Here is a 20,473-nt window from a genome sequence, read left to right as displayed (position 1 = left end):
GGGAGGGGGAGAGGGGGAGGGAGAGGGAGCGGGAGTCGGGGAGAGGGAGAGGGAGAGGGAGAGAGGGAGTCGGGGAGGGGAGAGGGAGAGGGGGAGTCGGGGAGAGGGAGAGGGGGAGTCGGGGAGAGGGAAAGGGAGAGCGGGAGTCGGGGAGAGGGAGAGCGGGAGTCGGGGAGCGGGAGTCGGGGAGAGGGAGGGGGAGAGGGGGAGGAGGGGGAGCGGGAGTCGGGGGGAGCGGGAGTCGGGGGGAGCGGGAGTCTGGGAGGGGGAGCGGGAGTCGGGGAGAGGGGGAGTCGGTGAGAGGGGAAGAGGGGGAGGGAGAGGGGGAGCGGGAGTCGGGGAGAGGGGGAGCGGAAGTCGGGGAGAGGGGGAGGGAGAGCGGGAGTCGGGGAGAGGGAGAGGGAGAGCGGGAGTCAGGGAGAGGGAGAGGGGGAGGCAAAGTCGGGGAGAGGGAGATTGAGAGTCGGGGAGAGGGAGAGGGAGTGAGGGAGAGGGAGAGAGGGAGAGAGGGGAGAGGGAGAGAGTGGGAGAGGGGGAGAGGGAGGGGGAGAGCGGGAGTCGGGGAGAGGGGGAGTCGGGGGAGAGGGGGAGGGGGAGTCGGGGAGAGGGAGAGCGAGAGGGAGAGCGGGAGTCGGGGAGAGGGGGAGTCGGGGGAGAGGGAGAGGGGGAGGGGAGAGGGGGAGTCGGGGAGAGGGAAAGCGGGAGTCGGGGAGAGGGAGAGGGAGTGAGGGAGTCGGGGAGTGAGAGCGGGAGTGAGGGAGAGCGGGAGTCGGGGAGAGGGACAGGGGGAGTCGGGGGAGAGTGGGGGGGGGAGAGGGGGGCAGGGGGAGAGGGAGAGGGGGAGTCGGGGAGAGGGAGAGGGAAAGGGAGAGCGGGAATGAGGGAGAGGGAGAGTCGGGGAGAGGGAGAGGGGGAGAGGGAGAGCGGGAGTGAGGGAGAGTGGGAGTCGGGGAGAGGGACAGGGGGAGTCGGGGGAGAGGGAGAGGGGGGGACGGGAGGGGGAGAGGGAGAGAGGGGGAGAGGGGGCGGGGGAGTGAGGGAGAGGGAGAGCGGAGGGAGAGGGAGTGGGAGTTGGGGAGAGGGAGAGGGGCAGTCGGAGAGGGGGAGTCGGGGAGAGGGAGAGGGGGATTCGGGGAGAGGGAGAGGGGAGAGGGAGAGTCAGGGAGAGCGAGATTCGGGGAGAGGGGGAGTCAGGGAGAGGGAGTCGGGGAGAGGGGGAGAGGGAGAGAGGGAGAGGGAGAGGGAGAGGGAGAGAGGGAGAGAGGGAGTCGGGGAGAGGGAGAGCGGGAGTCGGGGAGAGAGAGAGGGCGGGAGTCGGGGAGAGAGAGAGGGCGGGAGTCGGGGAGAGAGAGAGGGCGGGAGTCGGGGAGAGAGAGAGGGCGGGAGTCGGGGAGAGAGAGGACGGGAGTCGGGGAGAGAGAGGGCGGGAGTCGGGGAGAGAGAGGGCGGGAGTCGGGGAGAGAGAGGGCGGGAGTCGGGGAGAGAGAGGGCGGGAGTCGGGGAGAGAGAGGGCGGGAGTCGGGGAGAGAGAGGGCGGGAGTCGGGGAGAGAGAGGGCGGGAGTCGGGGGGAGCGGGAGCCGGGGAGAGCGGGAGCGGGAGCCGGCGAGAGCGGGAGCCGGGGGGGAGCGGGAGCCGGGGAGAGCGAGGGGGAGAGTCAGGGAGAGGGAGAGTCGGGGAGAGGGAGAGGGAGAGGGAGAGGGAGAGTCAGGGAGAGGGAGAGGGAGAGTCGGGGAGAGGGAGAGGGAGAGGGAGAGCGGGAGTCGGGGAGTTGGAGAGAGAGAGCGGGAGTCGGGGAGAGGGAGAGTCGGGGAGAGGGAGAGGGGGAGTCGGGGAGAGGGGGAGTCGGGGAGAGGGAGAGGGAGTGTCGGGGAGAGGGAGAGGGAGAGTCGGGGAGAGGGAGAGGGAGAGTCGGGGAGAGGGAGAGTCGGGGAGAGGGAGAGTCGGGGAGAGGGAGAGTCGGGGAGAGGGAGAGGGAGAGTCGGGAAGAGGGAGAGTCGGGGAGAGGGAGAGGGAAAGTCGGGGAGAGGGAGAGGGAGGGGAGAGGGAGAGGGAGAGTCGGGGAGAGGAGAGTCGGGGAGAGGGAGAGTCGGGGAGAGGGAGAGGGAGTGAGGGAGAGGGGGAGTGAGAACGGGAGTCGGGGAGAGGGAGAGGGAGTGAGGGAGAGGGGGAGTCGGGGAGGGAGAGCGGGAGTGAGGGAGAGCGGGAGTCGGGGAGAGGGACAGGGGGAGTCGGGGGAGAGGGGGAGAGGGGGGGGAGAGGGGGAGAGGGGGGAAGGGGGGGAGGGGGAGAGGGGGGAAGGGGGGAGAGGGGGAAGGGGGGGAGGGGGAGAGGGAGAGGGGGAGTCGGGGAGAGGGAAAGGGAGAGCGGGAGTGAGGGAGAGGGAGAGTCGGGGAGAGGGAGAGGGGGAGAGGGAGAGCGGGAGTGAGGGAGAGCGGGAGTCGGGGAGAGGGACAGGGGAGTCGGGGGAGGGGGACGGGAGGGGAGAGGGGGGGAGGGGGAGAGGGGGAGTGAGGGAGAGGGAGGGGAGAACGGAGGGAGAGGGAGTGGGAGTTGGGGAGAGGGGGAGAGGGAGAGGGGCAGTCGGGGAGAGGGCGCGCGAGGGAGAGGGGGAGTCAGGGAGAGGGGGAGTCGGGGAGAGGGAGAGGGGGAGTCGGGGAGAGGGAGAGGGGGAGTCGGGGAGAGGGAGAGGGGAGAGGGAGAGCGGGAGTCGGGGAGAGGGGGAGTCAGGGAGAGGGAGTCGGGGAGTCAGGGAGAGGGAGTCGGGGAGAGGGAGTCGGGAGTCAGGGAGAGGGGGAGACGGGGAGGGGGAGAGGGAGAGGGAGTCGGGGGAGAGGGAGAGGAAGAGAGGGAGAGGGAGAGCGGGAGTCGGGGAGAGAGAGGGCGGGAGTCGGGGAGAGAGAGGGCGGGAGCCGGGGAGAGAGAGGGCGGGAGCCGGGGAGAGAGAGGGAGAGAGAGGGCGGGAGCCAGGGAGAGAGAGGGCGGGAGTCGGGGAGAGAGAGGGCGGGAGTCGGGGAGAGAGAGGGCGGGAGTCGGGGAGAGAGAGGGCGGGAGTCGGGGAGAGAGAGGGCGGGAGTCGGGGCGAGAGAGGGCGGGAGCCGGAGCGGGAGCGGGAGCCGGCGAGAGCGGGAGCCGGGGGGAGCGGGAGCCGGGGAGAGCGAGAGGGAGAGTCGGGGAGAGGGAGAGTCAGGGAGAGGGAGAGGGAGAGTCGGGGAGAGGGAGAGTCGGGGATAGGGAGAGTCAGGGAGAGGGAGAGGGAGAGCGGGAGTCGGGGAGAGGGAGAGCGGGAGTCGGGGAGTTGGAGAGAGAGAGAGAGAGAGCGGGAGTCGGGGAGAGGGAGAGTCGGGGAGAGGGAGAGGGAGAGTCGGGGAGAGGGGGAGTCGGGGAGAGGGAGAGGGAGGGTCGGGGAGAGGGAGAGTCGGGGAGAGGGAGAGGGAGAGTCGGGGAGAGGGGGAGTCGGGGAGAGGGGGAGGGGCGAGGGGGAGTCGGGGAGAGGGAGAGCGGGTGTCGGGGAGAGGGAGAGGGAGTGAGGGGGAGTCGGGGAGGGAGAGCGGGAGTGAGGGAGAGCGGGAGTCGGGGAGAGGGACAGGGGGAGTAGGGGGGAGAGGGGGGCAGGGGGAGAGGGAGAGGGGGAGTCGGGAGAGGGAGAGGGAAAGGGAGAGCGGGAGTGAGGGAGAGGGAGAGTCGGGGAGAGGGAGAGCGGGAGTCGGGGAGAGAGAGAGCGGGAGTCGGGGAGAGAGAGCGGGAGTCGGGTAGAGAGAGCGGGAGTCGGGGAGAGAGAGAGCGGGAGTCGGGGAGAGAGAGAGCGGGAGTCGGGGAGAGAGAGAGCGGGAGTCGGGGAGAGAGAGGGCGGGAGTCGGGGAGAGAGAGAGCGGGAGTCGGGGAGAGAGAGAGCGGGAGTCGGGGAGAGAGAGAGCGGGAGTCGGGGAGAGAGAGAGCGCGGGAGTCGGGTAGAGAGAGAGCGGGAGTCGGGGAGAGAGAGAGCGGGAGTCGGGGAGAGAGAGCGGGAGTCGGGGAGAGAGAGCGGGAGTCGGGGAGAGAGAGAGCGGGAGTCGGGGAGAGAGAGAGCGGAGTCGGGGAGAGAGAGGGCGGGAGTCGGGGAGAGAGAGGGCGGGAGTCGGGGAGAGAGAGGGCGGGAGTCGGGGAGAGAGAGGGCGGGAGTCGGGAGAGAGAGGGCGGGAGTCGGGGGAGAGAGAGGGCGGGAGTCGGGGAGAGAGAGAGCGGGAGTCGGGGAGAGAGAGAGCGGGAGTCGGGGAGAGAGAGAGCGGGAGTCGGGAGAGAGAGAGCGGGAGTCGGGGAGAGAGAGAGCGGGAGTCGGGGAGAGAGAGAGCGGGAGTCGGGGAGAGAGAGAGCGGGAGTCGGGGAGAGAGAGAGCGGGAGTCGGGGAGAGAGAGTGCGGGAGTCGGGGAGAGAGAGAGCGGGAGTCGGGGAGAGAGAGAGCGGGAGTCGGGGAGAGAGAGAGCGGGAGTCGGGGAGAGAGAGAGCGGGAGTCGGGGAGAGAGAGAGCGGGAGTGGGGGAGAGAGAGAGCGGGAGTCGGGGAGAGAGAGAGCGGGAGTGGGGGAGAGAGAGAGCGGGAGTCGGGGAGAGAGAGAGCGGGAGTCGGGGAGAGAGAGGGCGGGAGTCGGGGAGAGAGAGGGCGGGAGTCGGGGAGAGAGAGGGCGGGAGTCGGGGAGAGAGAGCGGGAGTCGGGGAGAAAGGGAGCGGGAGTCGGGGAGAAAGGGAGCGGGAGCCGGGGGGAGAGGGAGCGGGAGCCGGGGGGAGAGGGAGCGGGAGCCGGAGGGAGCAGGAGCGGTAGCCGGAGGGAGCGGGAGCGGGAGCCGGGGGGAGAGGGAGCGGGAGCCGGGGGGAGAGGGAGCGGGAGCCGGGGGGAGAGGGAGCGGGAGCCGGGGGGAGAGGGAGCGGGAGCCGGGGGGAGCGGGAGCCGGCGAGAGCGGGAGAGGGAGTCGGGGAGAGAATGGGGGTCAGGGAGAAAGAGAGCGGGAGTCGGGGAGAAATAGAGCGGGAGTCGGGGAGAGAGAGAGCGGGAGTCGGGGCGAGGGGGAGAGAGAGAGCGGGAGTCGGGGAGAGTGGGAGAGAGAGAGCGGGAGTCGGGGAGAGAGAGAGCGGGAGTCGGGGAGAGAGAGAGCGGGAGTCGGGGAGAGAGTGAGGGTCGGGGAGAGCGAGAGCGGGAGTCGGGGAGAGCGAGAACGGGAGTCGGGGAGCGAGAACGGGAGTCGGGGAGAGAGCGGGTGTCAGGGAGAGAGAGTGTAATTAAATGGTCGCCATGCTTCTGATATATGCCTCAGTTGAGGAAGCGCTTCGTCAAGGTGGGGAGAGGGGTTTCCCAGGAGGTCACACTGGAGATGGGTGTCAGGCTCCAAACTTCCACAACACTGAGTATACCTGCTAAAAGTTCCCCCAGACCTGAAACAACAAAGTTCTGCCACCTGCAAATGATCATTGGTGAAAACTCCTTTGTAATGGTGAAGCTGCATCTTTTCATAAGCAATCCACTTGTGAGGCCACCAGCATTACCTGGCATACAAACATAGAACATAGAAGATGGGAGCAGGAGTAGGCTGTTCGGCCCCTCGAGCCTGCACCACCATTCAATGAGATCATGGCTGATCATCCAAATTCAGTACCCTGTCCCTGCCTTCTCCCCATATCCCTTGATCCCTTTAACCTTAAGAAATATATCTAACTCCTTCTTGAATATATTTAATGAATTGGCCTCTACTGCCTTCTGTGGTAGAGAATTCCACAGGTTCACCACTCTCTGGGTGAAGAAATTCCTCCTCATCTCTGTCCTAAATGGCTTACCCCTTATCCTTAGACTGTGACCCCTGGTTCTGGACTCCCCGGCCATCGGGAACATCCTCCTGCATCTAGTCTGTCTAGTCCAGTAGAATTTTATAAGTTTCAATGAGATCCCCTCTCATTCTTCTAAATTCCAGCGAGCATAAACCCAATCGACCCAATCTCTCCTCATACGTCATTCCTGCCATCCCAGGTATCAGTCTGGTGAATCTTCGCTGCACTCCCTCCATGGCAAGAACATCCTTCCTTAGATAAGGCGACCAATACTGCACACAATACTCAAGATGTGGTCTCACCAAGGCTCTGCACAACTGCAGCAAGACATCCTTGCTCCTGTGCTCGAACCCTCTCGCTATGAAGGCCAACATACCATTTGCCTTCTTAACCGCCTGCTGCACCTGCATGCTTACCTTCAGCGACTGGTGCACAAGGACACCCAGGTCTCGTTGCACTTCCCCTTCTCCCAATCTATTGCCGTTCAGATAATCTGCCTTCCTGTTTTTGCCACCAAAGTGGATAACCTCGCATTTATCCATGTTATATTGCATCTGCCATGCTTCTGCCCAATCACCCAACCTGTCCAAATCACACTGGAGTTTCTCGGCATCTTCCTCACAGCACACACGCCCACCCAGCTTTGTGTCGTCTGCAAACTTGTATTCCAGAGGAGGCATGAGGGATGGGGGAAATGACTAAAAATCGGAAATGCCTCTCACAATGGGATTATAGAGGCTATTAAGTGGCTGTTAAGGGCTTTAAGGGCCTATCCCGCCTCCAAGAGGCGGGATGGAAAGGGGGTCAGAAAACACGCTTTTGGGAAAATTGCTCGGAGGCGGTATGGAGGCAAGATCAGGTCCGCCTGCCATTTTTGGCGATTTTAACAACTCACGCCTCCAATCCCGCCTCCTCGGGCCTGGCAAAATCGAGCCCCAAGAGCGAGAGTCGGGGAGAGCAGGAGTCGGGGAGAGAGAGATCAGGTGTCATGGAGAGAGTGTGAGTCGGGGAGAGAGAGCGGGTGTCGGGGAGCGAGAGAGCGGGAGTCAGGCAGAGAGCGGAAGTCGGGGGGAGAGAGCAGGATTCGGGGAGAGAGCGGGAGTCGGGGAGAGCAGGAGTCGGGGAGAGAGAGAGCGGGAGTCGGAGAGCGAGAGCGGGAGTCGGAGAGAGCGGGAGTCGGCGAGAGCGGGAGTCGGGGTGAGTGAGAGCGGGAGTCGGCGAGAGCGGGAGTCAGGGAGAGAGAGCGGGAGTCGGGGAGAGAGAACGGGAGTCGGGGCAAGCGAGAGCGGGAGTCGGGGAGAGCGAGAGCGGGAGTCGGGGAGAGCGAGAGCGGGAGTCGGGGGGAGCGAGAGCGGGAGTCGGGGGGAGCGAGAGCGGGAGTCGGGGAGAGCGAGAGCGGGAGTCGGGGAGAGCGGGAGTCGGGGAGAGCGGGAGTCGGGGAGAGCGAGAGCGGGAGTCGGGGAGAGCGGGAGTCGGGGAGAGCGAGAGCGGGAGTCGGGGGAGCGAGAGCGGGAGTGCGGGAGTCGGGGAGAGCGGGAGTCGGGGAGAGCGAGAGCGGGAGTCGGGGAGAGCGAGAGCGGGAGTCGGGGAGAGCGAGAGCGGGAGTCGGGGAGAGCGAGAGCGGGAGTCGGGGAGAGCGGGAGTCGGGGAGAGCGGGAGTCGGGGAGAGCGAGAGCGGGAGTCGGGGAGAGCGAGAGCGGGAGTCGGGGAGAGCGAGAGCGGGAGTCGGGGAGAGCGAGAGCGGGAGTCGGGGAGAGCGAGAGCGGGAGTCGGGGAGAGCGAGAGCGGGAGTCGGGGAGAGCGAGAGCGGGAGTCGGGGAGAGCGAGAGCGGGAGTCGGGGAGAGCGAGAGCGGGAGTCGGGGAGAGCGAGAGCGGGAGTCGGGGAGAGCGAGAGCGGGAGTCGGGGAGAGCGAGAGCGGGAGTCGGGGAGAGCGAGAGCGGGAGTCGGGGAGAGCGAGAGCGGGAGTCGGGGAGAGCGAGAGCGGGAGTCGGGGAGAGCGAGAGCGGGAGTCGGGGAGAGCGGGAGCGGGAGTCGGGGAGAGCGGGAGCGGGAGTCGGGGAGAGCGGGAGCGGGAGTCGGCGAGAGCGGGAGCGGGAGTCGGCGAGAGCGGGAGCGGGAGTCGGCGAGAGCGGGAGCGGGAGTCGGCGAGAGCGGGAGCGGGAGTCGGCGAGAGCGGGAGCGGGAGTCGGCGAGAGCGGGAGTCGGCGAGAGCGAGAGCGGGAGTCGGCGAGAGCGGGAGCCGGGGAGAGCGGGAGCGGGAGTCGGGGAGAGCGAGAGCGGGAGTCGGGGAGAGCGAGAGCGGGAGTCGGGGAGAGCGAGAGCAGGAGTCGGGGAGAGCGGGAGTCGGGGAGAGCGGGAGTCGGGGAGAGCGGGAGCGGGAGTCGGCGGGAGCGGGAGTCGGCAGGAGCCGGCGGGAGCGGGAGTCGGCGGGAGCGAGAGTCGGGGAGAGCGGGAGTCGGCGGGAGCGAGAGCCGGGGAGAGCGGGAGTCGGGGAGAGCGGGTGTCGGGGGGAGCGAGAGCGGGAGTCGGGGGGAGCGAGAGCGGGAGTCGGGGGGAGCGAGAGCGGGAGTCGGGGAGAGAGAGCGGGAGTGAGCAGGAGTTGGGGAGAGGAGACCTGGAATAATATACAGGTTATCAAGGCTTCACAAAATGATGGCCACTGACCCCGCTCACCCGGGCGGACACTGACCGGGCCTGTAACTCAGGCAAGCACGGGGCCTGTGCGCTCTTATTCGCGGCTTCAGGCCTACACCGGGTGTTTGAGGCCCAGGAGCGAGGACGAGGCCCAAGAGCAAGGCCAGGACCCAGGAGCGAAGTCGGGACCCAGGAGGGAGGACGAGGCCCAGGAGCGAGGACGAGACCCAGGAGCGAGGTCGAGGCCCAGGAGCGAGGACGAGGCCCAGGAGCGAGGACGAGGCCCAGGAGCGAGGTCGAGGCCCAGTAGCGAGGTCGGGACCCAAGAGCGAGGACGGGGCCCAGGAGCGAGGACGGGGCCCAGGAGCGAGGTCGGGGCCCAGGAGCGAGGACGGGGCCCAGGAGCGAGGACGGGGCCCAGGAGCGAGGTCGAGGCCCAGGAGCGAGGACGGGGCCCAGGAGCGAGGACGGGGCCCAGGAGCGAGGTCGGGGCCCAGGAGCGAGGTCGGGGCCCAGGAGCGAGGTCGGGACCCAGGAGCGAGGTCGGAACCCAGGAACGAGGACGGGGCCCAGGAGCGAGGTCGAGGCCCATGAGCAGGGACGGGAGGAGCAGTGAGGTCAGGACCCATGAGCGAGAACGAGACCCAGGAGCGAGGACGGGACCCAGGAGCGAGGTCGAAGCCCAGGAGCGAGGTCGAGGTCCAGGAGCGAGGACGGGGACCAGGTGCGAGGTTGGGACCCAGGAACAAGGTCGAGGCCGATGAGCAGGGATGGGAGGAGAAGCGAGGTCAGGACCCAGGAGCGAGAACGAGACCCAGGAGCAAAGTTGGGACCCAGGAGCGAGGACGAGCCCAGCAGCGAGGTCGGGGCCCAGTAGTGGCGCAGCGTGGACCAATAGCGGGATTGGGAGGACCACACTGCAGCCTATGAAACCCAGGCAGAGAGGACCTGCTGGAAGGAGGGAGGAGGACAGTAGGAGTATGTTTGTGTGTGTGTGCTAGGCCGATGTAGCAGAGCCTGGTCTCCAATCATCTTGGATCCCCTTGACATTGCTCTGTAAAGCCCGTGTGGTAGCTGGTGTGCAACGGCCACCCCACGTTAAAAGAATTCACGCACAGGCATCTTCCACCCTTTAAAATGAAGTTCGGGACCTGGAACGTCAGGACCCTCAGACAACCCCAACAGCGACAGACCGGAACTGCTATCGTTGCTCGGGAGCTCAGACGTTTCAACATAAACAGCGCTGCCCTAAGCGAGACCCGGTGGGCAGGGGAAGTTCAGCTCAAGGAGCAAGGCAATGGTTACACCTTCTCTGGAAAGGCAAACCTGAAGAAGAACGCCGCCTCCATGGGGTAGGCTTCACCATAAAAAATGAGCTAGTTGAACATCTCCGAGACTCCCCTTGTGGAATAAACGAACGCCTCATGACTCTACGGCTCACCCTAGCCCGGAACCAGTGCGCTACAGTCATCAGTGCGTACAACCCAAGCCTAGAAGCCACAGACGAGGCCAAAGAGGAGTTCTACTCCAGCCTCAAACAATCCCTGTCCCGAGTCCCAGCGGGCGACAAGCTGATCCTCCTTGGCAACTTTAACGCCAGAGTTGGAAAGGGCACAGACCTCTGGGGAGGTGTGATCGACAGAGAGGGGATAGGGAAAGCCAACTCCAACAGTACCCTCCTCCTGACGAAATACTTTGAACATGGCCTTGTCATAACCAACACCTTGTTCCTACAGAGAGACAAGTATAAGACTTCATGGCAACACCCTTGCTCCAAGCACTGGCATCTGCTGGACTATGTCTGATACGCTTATCAATTACTTCATAAAAGGTGATGAGTCGAAGAAGAGATGATGAGTCGAAAGAAGAGATGAATAAGGCTTTTATTAGCTAAGAAGAGACCATGCTTCTTCGTGAGTGACTGAACAAGTCTGAACGAAACCCACACAGTGGTGGGTGGAGTCAGCTGAGGCATGCCTCCATACACAGCGCCACCCAGAGGTGGCAATATACAATACAGTGGTTTACCACATTCACCCCTTGTTTAATGTGAAGTCCGGCGGGGTGAAGGGTACTACAAGTTAAGTCTATCAGGAGGCCTTGTCTGACGTCCTGATCGTCGTGGTGGCGGCGGTGGTGTTACAGCATCCGACGTCGGGTCTGGTGTCTGGGTGGTTGGCGAAGATTCCTGGGGCTTTGGCATGCCGTCTGCAGGGGTTGGGTTGGGAGGGGTGGTGGGGGATAACAGTGGTAAGGGGGATAACGGTGGTAAGGGGGATAACGGTGGTAATTCAGGGGTACCCGAGGGTGCGAGATCTCGTATGGAGACCGTGTCCTCCCGCCCGTCTGGGTATGTCACCCAGGCATACTGGGGGTTGGCGTGTAGGAGGTGCACCCGCTCGACCAGGGGGTCCGTTTTATGCGTCCTCACGTGCCTCCGCAGTAGGACGGGCCCAGGAGAAGTCAACCATGCCGGTAGCGAGGTTCCCGATGTAGACTTCCGGGGGAAAACGAACATTTTCTCATGAGGGGTCGCATTAGTGGCAGTACAAAGCAGTGACCGAATGGAGTGGAGCGCTGCAGGGAGGACCTCCTGCCAGCGGGAGGTCGGAAGGCCCTTAGATTTTAGTGCTAAGAGGACTGCCTTCCAAACCGTCGCGTTCTCCCTTTCCACCTGGCCGTTCCCCCGGGGGTTGTAACTGGTGGTCCTGCTCGTGGCGATACCTCTTGTTAGCAGGTACTGCCGAAGTTCGTCGCTCATGAACGATGAGCCCCTGTCGCTATGTATATAGCTGGGGAACCCGAACAGAGCGAAGATGTCATTCAGACACTTGATGACCGTGGTACTGGTCATGTCTGGGCAAGGGATGGCAAAGGGGAAACGGGAGTACTCATCAACTATGTTGAGGAAGTACACATTGCGGTCAGCGGAGGGGAGGGGCCCTTTAAAATCGACGCTCAGGCGTTCGAAGGGGTGGGTGGCCTTGATCAGGCTTGCTCTGTCCGGCCTATAGAAGTGCGGTTTGCACTCGGCGCAGATTTGGCAGCTCTTGGTCATGGTCCTGACCTCCTCGATGGAGTAGGGCAGGTTACGGGATTTGATAAAATGGAAAAACCTGGTGACCCCCGGGTGGCAGAGGTCATTGTGGAGGGACTGCAGCCTATCACTCTGCGCGTTGGCGCATGTACCACGTGATAGGGCATCTGGGGGCTCATTGAGTTTCCCTGGCCGATACAAGATATCATAATTGTAGGTGGAGAGTTCGATTCTCCACCTCAAGATCTTGTCGTTCTTGATTTTACCCCTCTGCTTATTATTAAACATAAAAGCTACTGAACGCTGGTCAGTGAGCAGGGTAAATCGTTTCCCGGCCAGGTAATGCCTCCAGTGACGCACCGCTTCTACAATAGCCTGGGCCTCCTTTTCGACGGAGGAGTGTCTCATCTCGGGGCCCTGGAGGGTCCTTGAGAAAAAGGCCACGGGTCTGCCCGCCTGGTTAAGGGTCGCGGCTAGGGCGAAGTCGGAGGCATCGCTCTCCACTTGGAAGGGGATGGACTCATCCACCGCGTGCATTGCGGCCTTCGCGATATCGTTCTTGATAAGAGTGAAGGCTGCACACGCCTCTGGTGTCAGGGGGAAGGAGGTGGTTTTGATGAGGGGCCTGGCTTTGTCTGCATAGAGGGGCACCCACTGGGCGTAGTAGGAGAAAAACCCCAGGCATCTCTTCAGTGCTTTTTGGCAGTGGGGAAGGGGTAGCTCCATTAGGGGGCGCATTCTGTCGGGGTCGGGCCCGATGACTCCGTTCTCCACCACGCAGCCGAGGATGGCCAGGCGCTTGGTGTGAAACATACATTTTTCCTTATTGTACGTTAGGTTCAGCCGTTGGGCCGTACGGAGGAAATTTGCTAGATTAACGTCGTGGTCCTGCTGGTCGTGGCCGCAGATGGTGACGTTATCCAAATAGGGGAAGGTTGCCCGCAGCGCGTTCTGGTCAACCATTCGGTCCATCTCCCTTTGGAAGACCGAAACCCCGTTGGTGACGCCGAAGGGGACCCTAAGGAAGTGGTAGAGGCGGCCGTTTGCCTCGAAGGCAGTATACTGGCGGTCCTCATGGCGGATGGGCAGCTGGTGGTACGCTGACTTAAGGTCGATGGTGGAGAATACTTTGTATTGCGCAATCTGATTGACCATATCAGATATGCGAGGGAGGGGGTACGCGTCCAGCTGGGTGTACCGGTTTATGGTTTGGCTGTAGTCGATTACCATGCGGCGTTTTGCAGTGGTTTTAACGACTACAACCTGGGCTCGCCAGGGGCTAGTGCTACCTTCGATAATGCCCTCCTTCAAGAGCCGCTCCACCTCAGAGCTGATAAAAGCTCTGTCCCCGGCACTGTACCGCCTGCTTTTGGTAGCGATGGGTTTACAGTCGCGGGTGAGGTTAGCGAACAGGGGAGGGGGGGGGACTTTTAATGTGGAAAGGCTGCAGGTGGTTTGCAGCGGGCGATTTAAAAGTTGTTGGTTGCAGACTGTGAGTGGGGGGAGGGGTCCACCGTATGCTAGTGTGACACTCTTAAGGTGGCGCTGAAAATCCAACCCTAGCAGGACGGCAGCGCAAAGACGGGGCAGGACTAGCAGTTTAAATTTTTTATATTCAGTGCCCCCTACTGACAGGGTCACCACACAGTAGCCGCTGATGTCCATTGACTGGGACTTGGACGCCATAGAAATGCGATGGTGCGTTGGCAGAATCGTGAGGGAGTGGCTACGTACCGTGTCGGGGTGGACGAAACTCTCTGTGCTCCCGCTGTCGATCAGGCAACTGGTGGCGCGGCCGTTTACCGCGATATCCATCATGGAGCTGGATAGATGGTGAGGGAGGGCTTGATCCAGCATCACGGAGGCCAGTATGTGGCTTAGTGAGTCACTATAGTCATCCGCCGAGACGGTGGTCGGTTCCGGTGACGAAATGGCGGTTGAGTGCGTTGGATACGATGGCGGCGGATGCCATGCGGCCGGGGGTACACAAAATGGCGGATAAGATGGCTGCTCCCACGGCCCGCACGCTGCGCTGCTGGCTGGCTTCCCCTTGCAGGCGTTAGCGTAATGGCCTTTCTTCCCGCAGCCCGAGCAGGTAGCTGTCTTAGCTGGGCAGTGCGCTCTGGGATGTTTTAACTGGCCACAGAAATAGCATTTTTGGGCCTGGTTACTGGGCATCGAAGCAGTTCTTACCGGAGGCTGCTGTCTCGGTTGGGTCGCTGCAGCGGTTGGTGCCGGGGGCGGCGGTCCCGTGTCCCACGGTTTCGATTGCCATGTCTCGGCGCCGTTACGGGGGTATGCCTCGAGGTTTCGGTGGGCCTCCTCTAACGAGAGCGCAAGGGCAATGGCCGTCTTCAGGTCGGGTTCCTTGCTTTCTAGCAGTCTCTGCCGGGTGTGGTCTGACTGGAGGTTCCTGACGAAGGCATCACAGGCGAGTCCCTGCGCGTGCTCCACAGCCGTTACCGCTTTACAATCGCAGTCTCTGCAGAGTGCCAGTAGCGCCCGTGCAAATGCCCCTACCGATTCTCCCGGTTGCTGCCTGCGGGATCCCAAGAGGTGTCGGGCGTAAATTGTGTTCACTGGGCGCGTATATTGCCCTTTTCGTAGCTCGAGGGCCGCCACGTACGTATTAGAGTCCCGGATTAGCATATATACTTGATGGCTCACCTGGGCGGTCAAAATTTTCAGTTTGTGATCCTCCTCTGTAACCTGTGAGATTGCGAGGAAGGATTCAAAGCAGCTCAGCCAGTGTTCAAACTTGGCTGATGCACCCACATCTTGAGGGTCGAGGTCCAGGCGTGGTGGTCTGAGGGCTCTCAGCAATGTCTGCTGTATCCGTTGCTGTTGTTGCTCCTCAGGTGTCGCCATTTAACTTTTAGCTAATAAAATTGATACGCTTATCAATTACTTCATAAAAGGTGATGAGTCGAAGAAGAGATGATGAGTCGAAAGAAGAGATGAATAAGGCTTTTATTAGCTAAGAAGAGACCATGCTTCTTCGTGAGTGACTGAACAAGTCTGAACGAAACCCACACAGTGGTGGGTGGAGTCAGCTGAGGCATGCCTCCATACACAGCGCCACCCAGAGGTGGCAATATACAATACAGTGGTTTACCACAATGTCATCGCACCATGACAGGAGCTGAGGACTGCTGGACAGACCACCGCCTAATCTGCTCTGTCATCTCCATCAATGTAGCCCCAAAACAGCGGTGGCAACAGAAGCAATGCCACAGGAAAATCAACACTGGAGCATTCAAAGACCCTGCTAAGAAAGCCCTATTCAGCCTGCACCTCACAACCAACCTGGCAACTCCCAGTGATGCAGAGACACAGAGTGTCCACGGAGCCTGGTCTGCACTCCAGGCCTTCATAATCAGCACCTGTGAAGAGACGCTCGGTCACTCGACCAGGAAACACCAAGACTGGTTCAACGAGAATGACCAGGAGATCCAGGAGCTAATAAGCCGCAAGAGCAAGGCATTCCTGATCTGGAAACAGCAACAGAACTCGAGAGAAAGAAAGCAGCTCTACAGACGCCTGAAGGCTGAAGTCCAATAAAAAACTCGTGACCTAAAGAACAGATGGTGGGTGGAGAAAGCGCAGGAGATCCAGCAGCTAGCTGACAACCACGACGTGCGTGGATTCGTTAGCGCAGTCAAGACCACCTACAGCCCAAGCACCCAAGGTCCTACCCCACTGCGGGCCAAGAACGGAGAAGTAATCATCAAGGACAGAGAGGCAGTCAGTGCCCACTAGAAGGAGCACTTCGAAGATCTCCTTAACCGAGACTCTGTCTTCGATGCGAGTGTCCTCAACTCCATCCCGCAGCATGCTACCCACAACCACCTCAGCACAGCCCCAGCCCGGTATGAGGTTGAAAAGGCCATCCGACACCTAAAGAACAACAAGGCCTCAGGAGCAGATGGAATCCCCGCTGAGGCGCTAAAGCATGGCGGAGAATCACTATTGGCGTGAATACATAAACTCATTTCTCTTATTTGGAAGGAGGAGAGCATGCCAGGGGATCTCAGAGACACCGTAATCGTGACCATCTTCAAGAAAGGTGACAAGTCTGCTTGCGGTAATTACAGAGGAGTCTCCCTGCTGTCTGCCACAGGGAAAGTCATCGCAAGAATCCTCCTCAATTGTCTTCTCCTAGTGGCTGAAGAGCTCCTCCCAGAGTTGCAATGCGGATTCTGCCCACTAAGGGCCACAATGGACATGATCTTCACCGCCCGTCAACTACAAGAGAAATGCAGGGAACAGCACTAACCACTGTACATGGCCTTCTTTGACCTCAAAAAGGTCTTTGATACTGTCAACGGTGAAGGATTATGACGTGTCCTCCTCAAATTCGGCTGCCCTCAAAAGTTGGTCACCATCCTCCGCCTGCTTCATGATGACATGCAAGCCGTGATCCTGACCAATGGATCCACCACAGACCCAATTCACCGGGGTCAAGCAAGGCTGTGTCATCGCACTAATGCTCTTCTCGATCTTCCTGGCTGCAATGCTCCATCTCACCCTCAGTAAGCTCCCCGCTGGAGTGGAGCTAATCTACAGAACAAACGGGAAACTGTTCAACCTCCGTCGCCTCCAGTCCAGATCCAAGGTCGTCCCATGCTCTGTCATCGAATTACAGTATGCAGACGACGCTTGCGTCTGCGCACACTCTAAGGTCGAACTCCAAACCATCGTCAACATCTTCACCGAAGCGTACGAGAGCATGGGCCTTACACTAAACATCCGTAAGACAAAGTCCTCTACCAACCTGTCCCTGCCACACAGTACTGCTCCCCGATTATCAAAATCCATGACGAGGCCTTGAACAACGTGGACCACATTCCATACCTCAGGAGCCTACTGTCAACAAGGGCAGACGTCGCTGACGAAGTCCAACACCGCCTTCAGTGTGGCAGTGCAGCCTTCGGTCACCTGAGGAAGTGAGTGTTTGAAGACCAGGACCTCAAACCCAGCACCAAGCTCATGGTCTACAGAGCAGTAGTGATACCCGCCCTCCTGTATGCTTCAGAGACATAGACCATGTAAAGCAGGCACGTCAAACCACTGGAGAGGTACCACCAACGCTGCCTCCACAAGATCCTACAAATCCATTGGCAGGATAGGCGCACCAATGTCCGTGTTCGTACTCAGGCCAACATCCCCAGCATCAAAGCTTTGATCACGCTCGATCAGCTCCGATGGACGGGCCTCATTGTCTGCATGCCCGATATGAGACTCCCAAAGCAAGTGCTCTACTCGGAGCTCCAACACAGCAAGAGAACCCCAGTTGGGCAGAGGAAACACTTCAAGGACACCATCAAAGCCTCCTTGAAAAAGTGCAACATCCGCACCGACACCTGGGAATCCCTGGCCCAAGACCGCACAAAGTGGAGGAGAAGCATCCGGGAAGGCGCCGAACACCTCGAGCCTCTTCACCGGGAGCAAGTGGAAGCCAAGCACAAACAGCGGAAGGAGCGCATGTCAACCCAAGCACCCCACCCACCCGCCCCTTCAACCACCGTCTGCCCCACCTATGACAGACCGTAGGTCCCGCATTAGACTCATCAGTCACCAGAGAACTCATTTTTAGTGTGGAAGCAAGTCATCCTCGGTTCCGAGAGACTGCCGAAGAAGAAGAAGAGTGGTAATGTCACTGGGCTAGTAATCCAGAGGCTTGAACTAACGATCCCGAGACATGAGTTAAAATCCCACCACGGCAGCTGGGGAATTTATATTCAGTTAATTAAAATAAATCTAGAATAAAAAACTAGTATCAGTAATGGTAACCATGAAACTATCGGATTGTCGTAAAAACCCATCTGGTTCACTAATCTTTTAGGGAAGGAAATCTGCCGTTTTTACCTGGTCTGGTCTATATGGGCTCGATTTTAACAGCCCTGAGGAGGTGGATTTGGAGGCGTGTCAGCTGCTAAAATTGGAAAAAATGGCTTCAGGCACCCAACTCCCATCCATCCTGCCCCCACGTGATTTTCGCGAGTGTCTGTTCAGCTGCTCCCAAACTGACCCGACTCCAACCGGTGGGACAGTTAGTTAAGGCAGTTAAGAGCCTGTTAACTGCCTTGATAATCCTACTTTGACAGAGGTTTCCCATTTTCGTGCCTCTGGCTCCTGTTTCCCGTCGTGTCAGAAATAGTCCTGCTGCAAGGAGACGAGTTGGTGGAGGACATGATCTGTAGTCATTATTGGTGCAGAACTTTAAAAGCACTCCTGTAACATGGCTGGCATTCAAATGCAACAACTTTGTGTTGGAGGTTTGGGATAAGGTTTTGCAAATCTACTGACCTTGTGACTGGTCAAGCTGACACACATCTGCTGTTTGAACTGATTGGAATAATTTCAGGCCACTTTGAGTGTGCGCTTGCAAGCTTCTTGCCTCAACTGAAATCTATTACAATGGGATGGGAACCATTTTCATCCTCTCATCCTGGTTGTCGGATTCGGAGGAAGAGCAGTGCGGCTTAGTGCTGCCGGATGAACAAATGGCTCAGCACACAGCCTCCTTGGAGGAAGATGAAAAGGAAGATGAAGAGGACGATGAAGAGGATGAGGAGGAGGATGGAGAGTAAAGCCTTATGGGGCCGGATGTAGCCAATCCAGCAGCAGGCGAACACATTGCTGGCCGTCAGGCAAGGGATGCAGTCATCCATGCCAGATTCGCGTAAGCTAACGCTTGAACCACATGGAGATGAATATATGTCCGATATTCTCAAAACCCCAAGCATCATCTGTCCAATAAACGGTGATTTGCGCTCAGTGTATTCACCAACATTATACATGGAAATCACCTTGAACCCTCACTCTTGAACTTCCATTTCCCAGAACACAGAGGTCACACTTTAGGTGATCTCAGCAGATCATTAAACCTTTTTCCACACTGAACCCATGTGCGTCTGCACGCAGACCTTGAGCTCACCACCTCAGCAATTTGCAGCCAAGTTGCCTTGGTTTGCTGAGGAGACCTCCTCCTTCCATTTCCAGGGAAGAGGAGCTCCTGACATCCTCTAACTCCCTCAACAAGAACATGGAGAGAGCCCTCATTGAACCTGGGTGCAGCCTTAGTTATTGAGGCTGCCGTTCCTGCAGCAGGCAGCACCTTCAAGAGAAAAAAGCATTAATATTACTAAGTCAATGATTGGAACAAATCTGGCATCTTTTTCTTAGTCAGATAATAAATTGATATATAAAAAAATCAAATATCTTTCTGGAATAATATGGCCAGCAATTTCATTCATTAAATTTTGCTCAGAACAGACACTGTCAACTCCCCTTTCTATATAATACAGCACCAATCCATCCCATTGACATTTTTCCCAAAGGGAACATGGCCCCTTTAAATTTTCATCCAAACAATGCGTCATTAGACGCGAGAAACTGACAGCCTCCAAGCAATTGCCTGGAGGGACCCGCACGTCGGCCGTACCGCGGCCAATCAAGCGAAAATAGTAAGTTCTGGGAGGCGGCAGCCGGGAGCGGGTCGGAAAGCCTCTGAGCAGCGGACCCACACTCAATCCGCCTCCATTAGTAAAATCGGGGCCAATGTGACTCCAGACCCACAGCAATGTAGTGGATTCTTAACTGCCCTCTGAAATGGCCCAGCAAGCCACTCAGTTGTAACAAACCACGATGAAACACAATAATAAGAATAAAACTGGCATCGATCACGGTACTGGCTATGGACACGACAATGGCACACCCAGCCCAGTCGACCCTGCAAAGTCCTCCTCACCAACATCTGTGGACTTGTGCCAAAATTGGGAAAGCTGTCCCACAGACCAGTCAAGCAATAGCCTGACATAGTCATACTCACAGAATCATACCTTTCAGCCAATGCCCCAAACTCCTCCATCAACTGGCGGCACAGTGGTATACAGTCGGGAAGGTGTGGCCCTGGGGGTCCTCAACATTGACTTTAGGTCAAGCATAAGGCAAGGAAACATCCTGCTGATTACCACCCACGTCCTCCCTTAGCTGATGAATCAGTACGCCATGTTGAACACCACTTGGAAGAAGCACCGAGAGTAGCAAGGGCACAGAATGTACTCTGGGTGGGGGACTTCAATGTCCATCAGAGAGAATGAGACTGGGATAGAGAGAGAGAGACTGCAGGAGAGTAGCACCACTACTGACCGAGCTGGCAGAATCCTGAAGGACATAGCTGCCAGTCTGGGCCTACGACAGGTGGTGAGGGAACCAACACAAGTGAAAAACTTACTTGAGCTGGTCCTCACCAATCTACCTGTCGCAGGTGCATCTGTCCATGACAGCATTGGTAGCAGTGACCAACGCACAGTCATTGTGGAGATGAAGTCCCATCTTCAAACTGAGGACACCCTCCATCGTGTTGTGTGGCACTACCGTCGTGCTAAATGAGATAGATTCAGAACAGATCTAACAGCTCAAAACTGGGCGACCATGAGGCGCTGTGGGCCATCAGCAGCAGAATTGTATTCCACCACAATCTGTAACCTCATGCACCTTAAACATTCATTCCCTCCACCACTGGCGTACCATGGCTGCAGTGTGTACCATCTACAAGATGCACTGCAGCAACTTGCCAAGGCTTCTTCGACAGCACCTCCCAAACCTGCGACCTCTACCACCTAGAACGACAAGGGCAGCAGGCGCATGGAAACACCACCACCTCCAAGTTCCCCTCCAAGTCACACACCATCCTGACTTAAAAGTATATAGTCATTCCTTCATCGTCGCTAGGTCAAAATCCTGGAACTCCCTCCCTAACAGCACTGTGGGAGTATCTTCACCACATGGACTGCTGCGGTTCAAGAAGGCAGCTCACCACCAAGATAATTAAATGGAATTGAAGTGCAGATCAGCCACGAGGGGCTGAATGGCCTACTCCTGTTCCTAATGTTTCTATGTTCCTATATAGTCAGTTGTAGATACTTAACCATCAATCTTTCTCAGCTACAACTTTTCTGTTCCAATACTTCTGAGGTGTCCTGAATATCTTCCTTTTGTAC

The 20,473-nt window shown here is 59.3% G+C and overlaps 1 protein-coding gene across 1 annotated transcript in view; it reads right to left on the bottom strand.

The window, feature by feature from the left end:
- Positions 1–20,473, bottom strand: part of LOC147116322 (adhesion G protein-coupled receptor G5-like) — a 793,199-nt gene that overhangs the window by 59,516 nt on the left and 713,210 nt on the right. The gene's annotated exons all lie outside the window — the stretch shown is intronic.

This window comes from Somniosus microcephalus, chromosome 6 (genome assembly GCF_052327205.1).
Source record: "Somniosus microcephalus isolate GS21.2 chromosome 6, FLI_Smic_1.0, whole genome shotgun sequence".
In the NCBI taxonomy this organism is placed as follows: domain Eukaryota; kingdom Metazoa; phylum Chordata; class Chondrichthyes; order Squaliformes; family Somniosidae; genus Somniosus; species Somniosus microcephalus.
This window is presented reverse-complemented; position numbering and strand designations above follow the sequence as displayed.